The 16,265-nt window shown below is 42.4% G+C and overlaps 1 pseudogene; it reads right to left on the reverse strand.

The window, feature by feature from the left end:
- Positions 1 to 965: 965 nt before the first annotated feature.
- Positions 966 to 1,495, reverse strand: LOC111158978 (annotated as a pseudogene).
- Positions 1,496 to 16,265: the final 14,770 nt, after the last annotated feature.

The raw sequence follows: 16,265 nt of genomic DNA on the forward strand, positions 1-16,265 counted from the left end.
GTGGCTGAGCTTGAGCAGAAAGAACTGCACCATCTTGATTATCGCCTTACTGGAAAATCTCCCCATTCCCAGCTTCCCATACTGCTGGGGATACCTGCAGTATAAGAGACATTGTCTTGCTGTAGAGTAATATTACTATATGTCATGAACATAAAACAATCTTAGCTCTGTATGTAAAGCTGCCAACACCAACCTTACCACCGTGCTATCTCTGTTGGAATTTTTTGAGTATTGGACTTGATTCAGCCTGGCTGAATACCTGGGAAGTCATTCCATTTGGGCTGCCTCCATGCATGTATAAGCTCTTCTGACTTTGATACCCCTCCCCCCATTCCCCTAGGGTTATTCTACATCCCACCCATCTGGGTCTCCCGGACCACACAGAAACCTGCCACCATCCCTGCTCTGAGTCCGGCTCCCTTGGGCAGAAAGCAAGATTTCCATGCTGGAAACTGAACACTTCTTTATTTCTCCACATGGAAGTCAACTAATATCCTTTCATTAGAAGTCACCATCTTTTACTTACACATCATTTTCAGATGTGTTTTTCTCTGTTTCTTTTCTAAGAAGAATAATTGCCTCCAGCCTTCTTTCTTTCCATCCATGGGTAGATTCTCGTGTATGTGTCTCTGACAATACCATTCCTGTAACTTCGTTGTTCAGTTTCCTGATAACCACCAAGCTCATCACAGCTGCCCCTAGTGACCAGTAGTAGAACGTCAGATTCATTCTAGATTTCATATCCGTACTTCCCCACCCATCCAATCAGCTAAATCCCATTGGTCCTGTCTTTGGAATATCTTTCATGTCAGTCCCAGCTATCCCCTTTGTTTCTATTCACATATCCACTATCTTCCCTAGGACAGATCTCCCTTTTGGACTACCCAGCATCCCTTTCTTCATTCTCCTATATCCTCAGATCAATCCTTATGCTGGTTTTTTTTTTTTTTTTTTTTTTTTTCCTGGCTACAAATTTATTCAACACAAAACAATCCCCAACTTTACTGAGGTGGCTGACCTCGTCCACAACCAGATCCGCCTCTAAACTGGAACTCAGTTACTGACCCAGCCCTGGCCTCAGCTTTCTTGTCCGCACCAGGGGGCACAGTGCTTCGTATCTAGGGGTCTGTCAGCTTCCCCTTGTGTGAGTCTTGCAGGTCACTCTACCTCCAGACCTTTGGGCCATGGTCTGCCAGTCTCGGGGCGGCTGCGGCGCAGAGTGGCAGGCACAGTCCCGGGGGGCAGATGGAGGTAATCACGGGAGATACTGGCTACCGTCTTTGGTAAGTTACCAGTAGAAATGTCTCCAGGCAAACTTTCTTTGCTTTCTGTAGCCTCATGATTTGAGAGATTGTGTGGCCTTCATGACGTGAAGATTGGGCACATTCTTGTCTGCCTGCTCGGGGCATTTGGGCATGTGGACATCCTTCTTGGCCACCATCACTCCATCCTTGAAAAGGAGTTTATAAATGGCAATTTGGTTCTTCTTGGGCATCAACGTCTTGGTGGCTGCTATGGCTGGGGCTGGAAAGGAAGGCCTGTGTGTTTTTTTTTTTTTTTTTTTTTTTTTTAAAGACTTATTTATTGGAGCACCTGGGTGGCTCCTTTGGTTGGGTGTCCGCCTTTGGCTCAGGTCATCGTCCTGGTCATGGGATCGAGCCCCACATTGGGCTTCCTGCTCAGCAGGGAGTCACTTCTCCCTCTCCCACTCCCTCTGCCCCTGCTCTCTCTCTCAAATAAATAAATAAAATTAAAAAAAAAAAAACCTTACTTATAGTGGAGGAGGGAGAGGAAGAGAGAAAGAGAATCTTAAGCAGACTCCCCAATGTGGGGCTCAATCTCATGACCCTGAGATCGTGATCCAAGCCTAAACTAAGAGTCGGATGCTTAACCAGCTGGGGCACCCAGGCGCCCCTCCCTCAGGCTGTTTTTAGAATTGTCTTTATAAAGCAAAGGTTGATAAAGCAGACATCTCAAATTTGGTTTGTTAAAATTTGTCGATGACTCCCAGTTTCCTTCAAATAAACTCTAAACTTCATAGCATGATATTGCCAGTTGGATCCCAAACCACTTTTTCAGTTTCAGATCCAAATTCACCCTTTGAATATTACATTCAAGCCTTGCAAAATGTTGACTCTCTGCGGACCTTAAACACTTTTGTACCTCAGCATTTCTGTTTAGACTCTTCCCTCTGCCTGGGTGGTTTGGTTTCTGCCTACTAGAATCTTCTTGCAGGCTCGGATTTAGTGCTCTGGTCTCTATGTTCAGAATTAATAATTTCCCTTTCTGCGCCCAGAGTGCATTCCTTATACCTAGACGTAACATTTATTTCATTATGTCTCATTTATCTATGTGTCTTCTAGATGCATAAGCCCCGAGAAGGCAAAGACCCTCTCTGTACCCACACAGCACATAGAACAGTGCCTGGTACATTAAATGAACACAAGAAATGTTTATTACATTAAACCAGGTAACATGTAACATTTTCAACTTTATTGGAAAACATAAAGGTTTCTTTTTTATATGCATTGATGTCAAAATCTGTTCAGTTGTGTGAATTGCTAGTCTGTCTAGTCTGAGAATAGAGCTTCTGGCAAAATTTTTCGGCAAGATCAAATTTTCTTCTCAGTATCAAAAAGCTCTCTCTTGGTCTCATTGGATTCGAAGCACTTGGGGTCATATAAGAATCTGTATATTTTTTACATTAATAATATCCTGACACCCTATGGCAGTGCTAGAGTGGGATCTCTTAGACTGATGGACTGTGAATGATTCAGTTAAGCTATTCCTGTGCCAGAAAATAACGAATAGCAAATCCATTACCAAGCAGCATGCCCTGATTTCAGAAGTTAAAGAAATTGAAACAAAGAGGAATTTGGAGCAAGAGAACTGAACTGTAATGAAAGAAAATGCAACATCTTGGGCATCTCACCATATGATTGAGAGAGGGAGAATATATTTAACAGCACATTCATGAAGACACTGAAATAGATTTTTAAATTTAAGTCCTGCATTTTAACCACAGGTGGGGACGTGTACTAATTCATGTAGAGTAAAACAAAACCAAACCCAGCATAGATAAAGTGTTAAGTTTCCTCCTTATATATTTATGCAGATATAAATGGATCATATCAGAATTTCCATGTTTTAGTACTTTAAAATGCAGACCTGACTTTTGCCTTTAATAGAGAAACACGATTGTTAACTGCTACATTTAGGGAAACTTGACTCGTATTTTTAGAAAAAAAAAAATATCAGTCTCTAAAGCATCTGAATAGATTAACTCAGTGCATATTTATGGAGCTTTGTTTTTTTTTTTTTTTAAGATTTTATTTATTTATTTGTTAGAGAGAGAGAGAGAGCATGAGCACAGGCAGACAGAGTGGTAGGCAGAGGCAGAGGGAGAAGCAGGCTCCCCGCTGAGCAAGGAGCCCGATGTGGGACTCGATCCCAGGACGCTGGGATCATGACCTGAGCCGAAGGCAGCCGCTTAACCAACTGAGCCACCCAGGCGTCCCTATGGAGCTTTGTTTTAACAACACCTCACATTTCCGTAGATTTCCAGTTGCCAGCGCTCTTTTGCGTTTATCGTTCTATTTGAACTCAAAATAACCCTGTGAGAAAGTATTATTATCCCCATTTTCCAATGAGCTCATTGAAAATCAAGGAATCAGTATGATTCTTCTACGCCATTAAATGGGAGTGGAAACTGTCCGCTTAGCTTCATACAGTGTATCTGGTTCTGTGTTAGGCACTGAGAAGGCTACGAAGCTTGAGAACAAGGATGCTTGCCTTCAAGTAGTTGATACTTGTTGCACTTGATAAAATATATCCAATTGATTAGGATTTGTGACTATATAAATGAGTAACTGTAGGTAGAAAGGAGTGGGTTGGTAGGGATATGGAGTCATTATCCAACGAGTTTTAATGGACTTGTCTTAAATCTTCTTGGACTGTATGTGTACAACATGGATAATAATTTTTTTTTAAGATTTTATTTATTTATTTGACAGAGAGAGAGATCATAAGTAGGCAGAGAGGCAGGCAGAGAGAGAGAGGGAGAAGCAGGCTCCCCACTGAGCAGAGGGCCCGATGCAGGCCTCGATCCCAGGACCATGAGATCATGACCTGAACCGAAGGCAGATGCTTAACCCCCTGAGCCACCCAGGTGCCCAACCTGGATAATAATTTATTAAAAAAATAAAGCAGGACAAATCAACATGGGTGTGGTTAAGAATAATAGTCATTTAAAAGCTATTAAAGGGCATGAGTAGGCTTACTCTAACCCTGTATCTTTTTTTTTTTTTTTTTAAGATTCTGTTTATTTATTTGACAGAGAGAGAATGAGTTCAGCAGGGGGAGAGGGAGAAGCAGGCTTCCCGCTGAGCAGGGAGCCTGATGTGGGTCTCGATCCCAGGACCCCGGGATCATGACCTGAGCCAAAAGCAGGCGCTTAACCAACTGAGCCACCCAGGCGTCTCCCTAACCTTATTTCTTACTCATCTCTGACGTGCATCCCATCCCTAGTGCATTCCTAAGCTTCACTCTCCTCTCAGCTTTTCCCTGAGCTGCACTTCAGCAGGCTGTCTCTTGTCTCATCCATGTCTGAGCATTTGTGTAGGTTGGTGCCGGCGATAGGAGAGTTTGAATTTGTGTAATCCGTGTATTTGGTTATTTTTCATAAAGTTCAAACAGACTTGCTGAAATATACCTACAGAAACATGCCTGTGGCAAAGGGACTGGAAAAGACTATCCATGACCTCAAGTTGGCTGTGTCAAAATGATAATCGGGAGTGTGTTATTCATTGCCCTGTAAACGCTGATCTGAAAGTTTAGCAACTTAAACCCACAAATATTTATTACCTCATATTTTCTGTGGGTGACGAGTTTGGGTGTCACTTAGCTGAATGACTCTGGCATAGGCGATGTTACAAGGTTGCAATTAAGCTCCCTTCTGGGAGGCAGTCATCTCCAGGCTTGACTGAAGCTGGCGGATTCGCTTCCAGAATGGCTCACTCACGTGGCTGCTGGCAGGAGGCCTGTAGTTCCTTACTACCCGCACCACCTGCTTGTCTTCCCAGTATGACATTTGCCTTCCCTGGAGCAGGTGATCTAAGAAGGCAGCACGATGTCTTTTATAATCTAGGCTCAGATAACACATCCTTCTACCACTTTCTATCGATCACTCGTAACAATGCTGGTACACTGTGGGAGGGGACAACACAAAGTTGTGAATGCCAGGAGGCGGACGATCATTGGTGCCATCTTGGAAGCTGGCTGTCACAAGGGATCACGTACTCTGAAAAGCACAGAACAATAGGTCTAACCTTAGAGAGTCTAACAGTCTAATATCAGAAAAGCTTAGGTGAGGAGGAGTAGGAAGCCTTTTTGAGACCATCTAAACCTTGTCCTTCAGTTTGATGCTGAGTCTTTCAATGAACTTTGAAACTGTTACCATAGATCAGGGGTCAGGTGACTCCAGCCTGGAGGTCGGACTGGCTCTGCAGCTCATTTTTGTGTGGCTGCTGAGTTAAGAGGTGTGCAAGGTGGTTTTTTGTTTTGTTGTTTGTTTCTTTACGGTTGGAAAGAGCTAGAAAAGACGTGTGCCCATAGATAGATGCATCTGGCAGAAACCACATGTAGCCTGCAAAGTTTAAAATATTTACTAAGTGGCCCTTCAAAAAAATTTGCCAGGTTTTTTTTACAGATTATCAATGCATATAAAACATCTAATAAAAATAGGAATTTAAACTCTGCTACCTTGTCTGGTACGAGATAAGTACGTGGACCAAGACGTGTCTTTCTCCACAGTTAGAAGGTTAGATCGTCATGGGATCCTAGAACCTTACTAAAATGGTGAAGTAGGTTTCAAAAGCACTATATAAGACATCTGTATATTGTATCCCTTTTTTTTGGAGTTTCAGAACTTATTTGAATAATGCTCTGAGAATCCCTTCAATAATTCATTTATGACTACGTAATCCAGCAACTTCAAATCCAAGTTTTCATGGACTACTTTTATTTACACATTAACATCTACTGATGCCATGTGTGTAGCTAGCGGATACCTTCCCCACTGCCCCACTAAAGGGAATTTTAAGAGGCTTAGTTCAAACCTTGCTTATGCTGGTGTTGGTGTGGGAGTCCCTTGCCAGCATTATTCCAGATGTCCAGAAGTCCCCTTTGGACTTGCAAGGATCTTGGAAACATTATCTTGAGATGGATATATGGGCTTAGCCAAGACTCCTGGCACATACTCATCCTCCCTCTCCCTAGGAGACGGGCTGTTGAGGACACTAAGTCCCGACTGAGTCAAGTTCCTGTTTACGTAACCTCACTAGTGTATCTCTTAAAAATGGGACAGTACGTTGATCAGATCTTTCATTCAGCTGGCCTCCTGGACACTTGCAATGCTGCCTGTCGCTACCCCATGTTCCCATTTTCAGGCCATTTTCCTTTTCTTGTGAGTGGGACAGGGACCTCTCGTAACATCGTAGCTGGTTCAGATGTAGGTAGATTCTTGACCAGCTTGTGAAAACACATAGTTTTCAACAAACTGCTTCATTAACAATGCCAGTTTTTGCTGACTGGCAGCATGCAATTCAGTTTTTGGCCTTTTTTTCCCATTCTAATCCACATAATAATGTCATTTACATGTATGGCTCATTCTCCTAATAAAGGAAATATATTCAATTACTAGTGCATAAATGTACTGATATTTTAGGGATAACCTGAATCTACTCTAATTCATATAAAAATGGAAACCATTCAACAAACTTGAATGCTATAATGCTTCAGAAGCATGCAGGAATTGACCCGTATATCCCGGGAAAGCCGGAAGTGAGCATCTCTTCCGAATTGCATATTCTCTGACTTCACATGAGTAGCCTGAAAGTGACTGTGGGAGGGGGTATCTACATGGCAGAAGTAAGCAAATGCTACAGGTCAGGAAATTTAAAAACAGTGATCAGCGCACCCATTTGACTTGCATATCCAAATGAATTGTGACACCGTGGTCTCTGTTAGGGCCCTGAGATTGAGAATTTATGCTTCGTTCTGTTTCGGGTTTTTTTTGTTTTTTTTTTTTAAGATTTTATTGATTTATTCAACAGAGAGAGAGAGAGAGAGAGATCACAAGTAGGCAGAGAAGCAGGCAGAGAGAGAGGGGGAAGCAGGCTCCCTGCTGAGCAGAGAGCCTGATGTGGGGCTCGATCCCAGGACCCTGAGATCATGACCCAAGCTGAAGGCAGAGGCTTAACCCACTGAGCCACCCAGGCGCCCCCCTGTTTCGGGTTTTGATTTTTTTTTTTCTTTTTCTTTTCTTTTTTTTTTTTTTTTTGCAGTCAAGCACTGTAGCAGATCAAAAACACACCAACCTCGGTACATATTCTGCTGTTTGCCTTCGCCTTGTGGTGCTTTGGCATTTATTCTGAGATTCGGATTGACAAGATAAAATGTGCGTGGTAACATGAATTCCTGGATATGTATGTGGGTGCGGTGGATAGATTACCGGAACGATATTACACAGTATGTGACACGTGGTCGGCACTTAAATACACAGTAGTTATTGTTAGTCTTCTCTCTAGGGAAGGAACATTGATGTCACCTGGAGCCTAAGGTAGGCATCTGTATCTATGTCTCTGCTGAAGTGTCCTCATTGTTTCCCTCACTGTCCTGCATCCATCCACAGGATTCACTCTAGGGTCTCTCTAGATCTGCTAACACCCAAGTAGCATGTCCGCATGTTCTTTTTTTTTTTTTTTTTTTTTTTTTAAAGATTTTATTTAATTATTTGAGAGAGAGAGAGCATGAGAGGAGAGAGGTCAGTGGGAGAAGCAGACTCCCCGCTGAGCAGGGAGCCCGATGTGGGACTCGATCCTGGGACTCCAGAATCATGACCTGAGCCGAAGGCAGTCGCCCAACCAACTGAGCCACCCAGGCGCCCCTGTCCGCATGTTCTTAGATCATCTGGGAGACATTCTGCTCCCTTGCAGTCTGGAATGAGGAGTGAAGGTTGGAATGAAAGCAATTTCAGGGTGATAAGCTCCACTGGATTGGTTATGCCTTAAATACTGTCCTGTTCCTGTCACACAAAAGTTCTCACACTAGAAACGTACATTGGAGAAGAGTAACAGACAAGGCATATTTTCAGATATCTCGAAAGCTCTCTTGGGAAGGTTTCAGTTTATGTATTTACAGATCCTTGGGTCATGAGCTGACCTTGGACTCTCTGACAATCCAGACAGAATGATCCGTTGGTTCCCCTCCCCTTCTCTTTTTAAGCACAAGTTATATCCTTGACCCACCTCTACCAGCTGACCCACAGGTATTTGCTGTTGACCATAACAAGAATTAATTCTGTTCCAGTCAATAGGCATTTGCTAAGTGCCTGTGTGCATTTTTTTAACTTCAGTTTCCTTTTTGGAAAATGCAAATAAATTATTTTGGGCTGCAGGGGGATTATTTGAGATGTAATTGTTATTTTCCAGCCTAGCTGTGCTGCTATTTATTTTTATGTAACTGTACAAACACAGGTGTGTATTTGCTGATATTTTGCTTATTTGGATGAGAAAATCAGAATCATTTCCAAAATAGCAGAGTTTTACAAGCTCTTGGGACCAGGAACTGGATCTTAGTCACCTTTCTGTTTCCTCATAGCTGAGCAGAGCACCTTGTACAAGAAGGTGCTCAGTAAATGTTTATTGCATTGAATCATTCTCTGTACCTCAGGTGTCTTCAGTGAAGATGTTCTCTTTACGCTGAAACCCATCATCTAAGGTCCTAAATGCATTGTCACTGGAGACACAATGAACGTTCATGTGGAGGTTCTTGAATGTTTCGCAGTGTTATCAGATGGGAAAGCATATACTGTTTGATGTTTTCAGTACTTGCCTGGATTCTCACACCAGTACACCACTATTATAGGCAGATAACCTGTCGCCTTACTGGATTCTGGCCTTGAACTTGAAGCGTATTAGGAGCATCTGCTTTAGTAAAGGTTGGCTCAGTATCCATGCGTGATCGTTCTTGTTAATGCCGTCAGTGTTCTGCCCATACTCTCTACCTGGGATATAATCTTAATTAATTATTTTCTGTGGATTCCTGTTAATAAGTTCCTCTGGGCATGGGTCCCTCTCTCTCTCCCTCCTTCCAGTTCTCCCTCTCTCCATTCCTTCCTCCTTTCCTTCCACAGACTATTTTGGAAACTTGTATGTGTCCAGGGCTTGTGTGAAACACTGGGAATTCAGTGACAAATAGCATGGACATCATTGAGGAACCCCCAGCGTAAAAGAGAAAAATGTAACAATTAACTGTGGTGTAACACTGACAACTCACTAATGTGCTTTCGCAGGAAGGAAAATATGTTGGGAAGGTACTGGTGTTATATTTTGGCACATGTCTTAGTGTCAATTTTCTAGGGCTGCCATGACAAAGTACCACAAGCCTGGGTGCTTAGGCATTAGAAATGTATTTTCTCATAGTTCTGGAGGCTACAAGTCTAAGATCAAGGTGTTGATGGGGTGGTTTCTTCTAAGGCCTCTCTCCTTGACTTGTAGGTTGCTTTCTTCTTCCACTATCTTCATATGTTCTTATCCCTCTGTCTTTCTGTGTTCTAACCTGTTTTTATAAAGAAACCAGTCATATTGGATGAGGGCCCCTCTAGCGACCTCATTTTCACTAATTACCTCTTTAGAGGTCCTGTCTCCAAATGCAGTCCCATTCTGAGATATGAAGTTAGGACTTCAGCGTATGAATGTTGGAAGACACAGTTCAGCTCATAACAACACACTGAAAATTCAGCACCTAATAAATTATATAACCTGCCAAGGTATCCTGGGAAGTAAGGAATAGGAGTAGGATATTATGTGATTCTGGAATGCAGATTTGTTCTAAACCAGTGTGATACCTTTCCAGGTCCCTGTTATAAGACTGCTGAAACTGTATCTTGCCCCTTATCCTCTGTCCCTTTCATTTTGATAGGGTAGCTTTAACCCCAGTGTTTTTTAGGGCCTGATTTCCTGAACCCATCAGAATCTGACTGTGCCTGTCTGTTCGTAGCTTACGTGTTTCCCAGCTTGCTCTACTTGTAATGACCGTCCTCTGCTGCAGACCAGACTTAGGGTGGAGGTACTTACTGCTTACCAGTATGTGGCTACTTCCACAGCTTCCTAGTTTCACTGTAGTTAGGCGGGGCACCGGCATTGGCTCTAGGCTGTGGTCTGTCAGTGGAAATGATGTGGACTCCTTCTGTGCCTATTCTGCACCTACATTGCCTGCTCCTGTGCTGCTTTATCTTCCCTTGCTCTAGAGACCGGTAGGCTATATACTGAAATGATCACATTGTAAGATCAGATGTGCCAGGACTGCTGAGTACCTGCATTGAGATTTGTGCAAGGATAAAAAACACATCTCTGTTGTGTTAAGCCAGTGAGATTTGTTTTTGGATTTATTTGTTACTACAGTGTGGACTCATCCTGACGAATGTAGCCCGGTCAGATTGGAATTGTGTTGTCTTTCTGTATTCCCTTGAATCACCGACCCACAGAGCCTCTGAGGTTACTCTTCCTCTTCTTCTTCTTTAGGTTTATTTAGAGAGAGAGAGTGTGCACATGAGTTGGGGGCAGGGGCAGAAGAAGAGAGCATCCCAAGCAGACTCCTCACTGAGTGGGGAGCCTGATGTGGGGCTTGATCTCACGATGCTGAGATCAGGACCGGAGCCAAAATCAAGAATCGGCCGGTCAACCAACTGCGTCACCCAGGTGCCCCTGGGGTTGCTCTTCTCACCTAGAGAGAGAGCACTCCCATGCTTTCCCTGAAGGAACTGACCTTCTGAGCATACATTCTGCTGCCACAGTATCCCATCAGATGACTCTGATGTCATTAGACGGCCGTTTGCAGCCCTGCCTTCGTTGGCTGCCACCCAAGGTCTAGTTCTGAGAGTAGGACACCCCTAATACCTTGATGCTCCGTCTCCTGAATCCTGCACCTTAATGGAGTATCATTTTGCTTTTAAAATCAGGCAAAAACATGCCAGGGAAAAGCTGCAGAAAGAATATTCCCAGTTGTTAATTTAGTGAGAGTGAAGTTATGTTAGCTCATTGAAATTTAATTGCTAATGGGTTATAAGATCTTAGGAACTACAGGCCCAGCATCTGTCTCTTTTTAGTGTCTCAATTATCACCACAATAATTTAATGGCATCCTGTTGAAGAAGCATCGTTGACATGCTAATGAATGGCACCCTGCTCATTTCCATGAACTTCACATTCTCTAGGTGATCATTTAAGCCAGGCATTTTCGACTTCCATCATTACTTGGCCACACAGACTGGTTTAAAGGTTGACCGATATAACACACACACACACACACACACACACTAAATTGCGGATGTCTTAAACTAGTCACTTAAAATTTTATAAATATGCACAAAGCTGAGACAAGCCATGAGAATCTTCGTATCTACTTTATTATCTAATTTAATCCTGACCTATTGACTTAAGGTTATCTACTTGTTTAATGACTGGCCCCATCTGTATTTTGCCCTTTCAGTTGTTTATTTTCTTTGTTTCATTTTGATGTTTTCAGGTTGTACTAAGTTATTTGATTTTTATTCATTTTGTTTATGCCACAGACAGTTACACTTTGTATTGAGCACTAAGAATAGCCTCAGTTCTAGCCACCTTACAACCTTTTTAGACAGAGCAAAGATCAAAATAAATACACATAAATACATTTAATTTTCACTTCACTAATTTCAGTAACATAGAAGCTGTTGAAATTTAAATTGAGATTTGTAACTGGCTTAAGAATGCACAAAAATGATTTTTTCGAGGTTTTTACTTGACATATTTAATGAACATAAAAAACGAAGATGATCTGCTTAGAAAGCACTAAGCAATTTTTTTTTCTTTTGTTAGTACAGTTGTACATCTCAGTTGCCATTGGGATTAATTTAGCATGGATTTTAAAAGTCTTTGCAAAATAGAGATTTGTGTGGTCAGAAGAAAACAAGAAAAGAACAAGCCACAAACTGAAGGAGTTAGGTTGGAAAGAAAGAAGCATTTCTCGATGGTGAAGTTCGCTTAGTTCTAACAGAAATTGCTAAAGGTTTTGGAATTTCCTGCCCAGCAGACCTTGAAAAAAAAAAAAAAAGATAAATACTAATTTGTCTGGAAATATTTGCATGACATCCTGTCTGAATTTGGTCAGTGAGCTGATTAGATGCCTCTCCGTGATTGGGTGCAGTTGCTGAAACAGTAAACGAGAGAGAGAACTGTTGTCACGGGGGAGGCTTCGACCTTAATCCGCAAGTCTCATGTGCACTGTGTGGGGGGCAGGTTTCACCTCTGCACGGTGGCCGGAAGCCTGTGTATCCAGGCAACTCCGACTCATGATGTGAAGAACATGAACCTTATTATCTGGAGTGTATCCGATCTGAAGAAAATCCATTTCTTCGGACTCTCTAAGGCAATGTAAAGTAAGAGCCAGGCAATTATCTAGAGAGTTTTGGAGAGTTCGTGAAGAACCCCAAGCTGCTTCCCCTCCATGGGTGACGGGAAGGTAACAGTGGAGGAGGAGGAGGGGGTTCATGTGTTCGCAGCTCTCCTAGGCCCCACAGATCGCTGCATCAAAGTTGAGTTCTGTAGCACAGCCCAAGCAGCTGTTCCTGAGACAGACCAGAGGACTGGGCTCCTTGCACCACACGTAGAGGCATATATATATATATATATAATATATTATTAATTAATATATAATTAATATATATTTTATATATTTAACTTAATGTATTATATTTATATTTAATATTTGATATATTGTATTTAATTTAATATAATATATATACATGCCTCTATGTATATGTATACACACACACACACACACCCTCAATGGCTATGGTGTGTATATGTACATACACATGTATGTATGTATGTATGTATATATGTATATATAGACACATACACGCACACCCCCACAATGGCTATGGTATGTATATATACATACACATGTGTGTGTGTGTGTATACACACACACACACACACACACACACACACACACCTGCAATGGCTCCTTGGACTCTAATGCAGACTTTCCCCACCCCGCTTATGAAGTTCTAGAACCTAGGTGAGGTTCGGTGGGGTAAGGTCAGGAGCCGATGACCAAGAAAGAATTCTTGAGACATCTTTGGTGCAAAATGGTGGTTTATTAAAGCACAGGGACAGGACCCGTCCCCGTGGGCAGAAAGAGCTGCTGCCCCGGGTTGTGACGGATGGCAGGTTATGTACCTTGCGGTTGGGGGAAGGTGAGGGAAAAGGGGGGTTTCAACGGAGCTTTCATATGCTAAAGAGGGCCAGAGGGCCTACAAGGTGCAGGGATACCAGAGGTCTTGCGCCTTGATCCATGTTGTCTTTTGGCAAGCCATTCACACTTCTGCTATCAAGCGTCTTTGTTGGTGAGATTTGGGTTTAGAAGAAATTTAACTTTATTTAGGGCTCGAGGAACTGAGTTATTTGCCTCTGGAAATTGTGCTATTGTTAAGATAGCTTCTTTGTTGTAAATCTCTAGGATATTGGTAAACCAAGGGAGACTCCTCTCTTGCAGGATTGTGATCTCTGCAAGTTAACTATTTGCTTTTCCTTTAGGGCAGCCAGGGGTGGCTGAGGAATGTCACACCTATTACCGAGGGGAAGCGGGTGGAGAGGGGTGCAAGGTGCCAGCTTTTGCTTTGTCCTCAGTCAGCCTCCTGCTCCCTCATCACCGCTACTCCCAAATTCCCCCTTTCCAGGGAGAAACAACATTAATTTCATTAAATTCTGTCTTCCTAGGCCGGCTAAAGAGAGGACAATGAGTCTCTCACTTTCTGCATGGGAATTGAATGGGGTATGGAGAAAATACTAGATGCAAAAGCATTTATGCTGGAAATGCAAAATAAAAATCACAGACCACAAAAGTAGTTGTCAGTAAGACACAATTTACCTAAAAAGTACCAGTTGGCTCCAGAGGAATGATGCCAATGTTAAGCACAAAGAATGATATCTGTAACTATATACGGAACATGATTTGGGCTCGCTGCTCATCATGGCAGTGAAAAGTGAGCGCTAATGAAGAACTTAATTCTATTTAAATAAATAAATACTACCCACCTACCATATATCTGGTAACGTACAGTAAGCTGTCAGGGTTAGGGAGATAATATTCCAAAGGGATTTAGAATTTGGCGAGGGGGAGGAAGGAAGCAACATTTGTTGAAATTTAACTGTGGGCCATCTGTTGTGCTGGGCACCTTTCATCTATTATTTCATTTAATCCTTGCAGGTAAATAGTGTCTTCCATTTCCCTAGCTCATAGCAGAGGAAACTGAGGCTCAGAGAGATTAAACGGTTTGCCCAACATTACTCTTTAGTACGTGCTCCACTCAGGATCGCGTGCAGATTGCAGATGACTCTATGGGCAATAACGTGGCTGATAGATAGGGAAAATAATAAAACAGACTATTTTACATTTCATCTCCTTTAACATAGTGATGTAGCTCATTGATGCAGTCCTTAGCCCATCAAGGTGTGGGATTTTCCTGGCCCCGTGTCTGGGACTGCAGCTGGTCCCAGTTTGTATCTCAAAAAAATTCCTCCTCCAGTTTTCCTAATCTTGTTAAATGACAAGTCCGTGATTCCGGCTGATCAAATGAAGAGGCTTAGTTATTCCTGACGCTTGTCTTTCTTTAGCATCACATATTCAGCCACTTAACAACTCATGGCAGTTTTACCCTCAAAATAAAATACATTTAAAATGTGAGGCCTCTTACCTACTGTCAGCACTCTGTTCTAAGTCACTGCCATTTCGTGTGTCTTTCTCTACTATCACAGCGGTCTCTCGGCACGGCTGCCTGAGTCACCCTGCTAACACCCTGCTGCACATGTCATGCCGTGTGTATTCTCTGCTCGAACATTCCATCTTGTTCAGAGTCAAAGGCAAAGTTCTTATGCTGTCCTTCAGGGCCACCGCAGCCTCTGGCCCTGCTCCCTCTGTGACTTCATTTCCTACCACTTCCCTTGCACTCACTCAGTGCAAACCACACTGCCCACCTTGTCATTCCTCATATACACCAAACATGTACTTAGCACCTGCTCTCAGGTTGTATCTCCGGGGAACACTCTTTCTTCCTATATTATCCTGGTTTTATTGATCTCTGCATAAAATACAAATTGACACAATCTATTTGGAGGGAAGGATGTATGAGATGCCTTAAAATATTCATATCATCTGAACCATCAAGTTTTCTTCTAAGAATTCCCCCTAAGGAAAGAACACATTATAAATGTAAAGAGTGACAGGAGAGGTACATAAGTAGTACAGTATATTTGTGATTACTATTGAGATCTAGGAAATATAAGTGCTAAAATGATGGGATTCTTTAAATAAATTATGACACCTTGATACCACGGACTACTGTTCATCCATTGAAAATCATGTAGGCCAGAATTTGTTGAAAATATTCTAGCAGATGACCGTTTTATAAAATGACAAAAATATGTCTGAGCCAAACAAAGGGGAAACCAGCCAGGTAGCGCCTTACATATCAATATATATGGGACACTAAGCATCACTTGAATATAATGAAACTGAGAAAAGCTTGTTTATCAGGGTGCCTTTGAGGATGGGGACTCTTTTGAGAGAATCGGTACTTCAGTGTGACAGTTATGGTGGGTCTGGAGTGGTGAGATCCCCAAGATCATGAGTGGCGCAAAAAGTAGACGAAGACTGATCCATGACCTTGAGATCTCCTTGTCTGATCTTCTCTCACCTGGTCCGTACACCCTCCCTTCTAAAGAAAGCCTGAAATACACTGACCACTAGAAGGTAAGATCATTTTAACAAAAAATGAACAAATGAGGGGTGCCTGGGTAGCTCTGTTGGTTAGATATCTGCCTTCAGCTCAGGTCATGATCTCCAGGTCCAGCTCAGGTCATGATTTCCGGGTCCTGGGACTGAGCCTGCTTCTCCCTCCCCCTCTGCTGCTCCCCCTGCTGTGCTCTCTCTCTCTTTCACAAATCAGTAGATCAGTCAATCAATCTTAAAAAAAAATGAACAAATGAATTTCTCAGCAATATTGAGGATAAAATTGACTTTTCTGAAATACTGGTGGATGGATATTTTAGATCTAGAAAGAAATAAATAGTAACTGACAGTTTATCCGATAAACACTGATTATACCTGCTGTGTGCCCGGCATTGTATAAAACTATTTACAAATAATAATTAACTTAATCCT

Source organism: Enhydra lutris, unplaced genomic scaffold, assembly GCF_002288905.1.
Source record: "Enhydra lutris kenyoni isolate GAN:26980312 unplaced genomic scaffold, ASM228890v2 scaffoldscaffold65, whole genome shotgun sequence".
Lineage (NCBI taxonomy): Eukaryota > Metazoa > Chordata > Mammalia > Carnivora > Mustelidae > Enhydra > Enhydra lutris.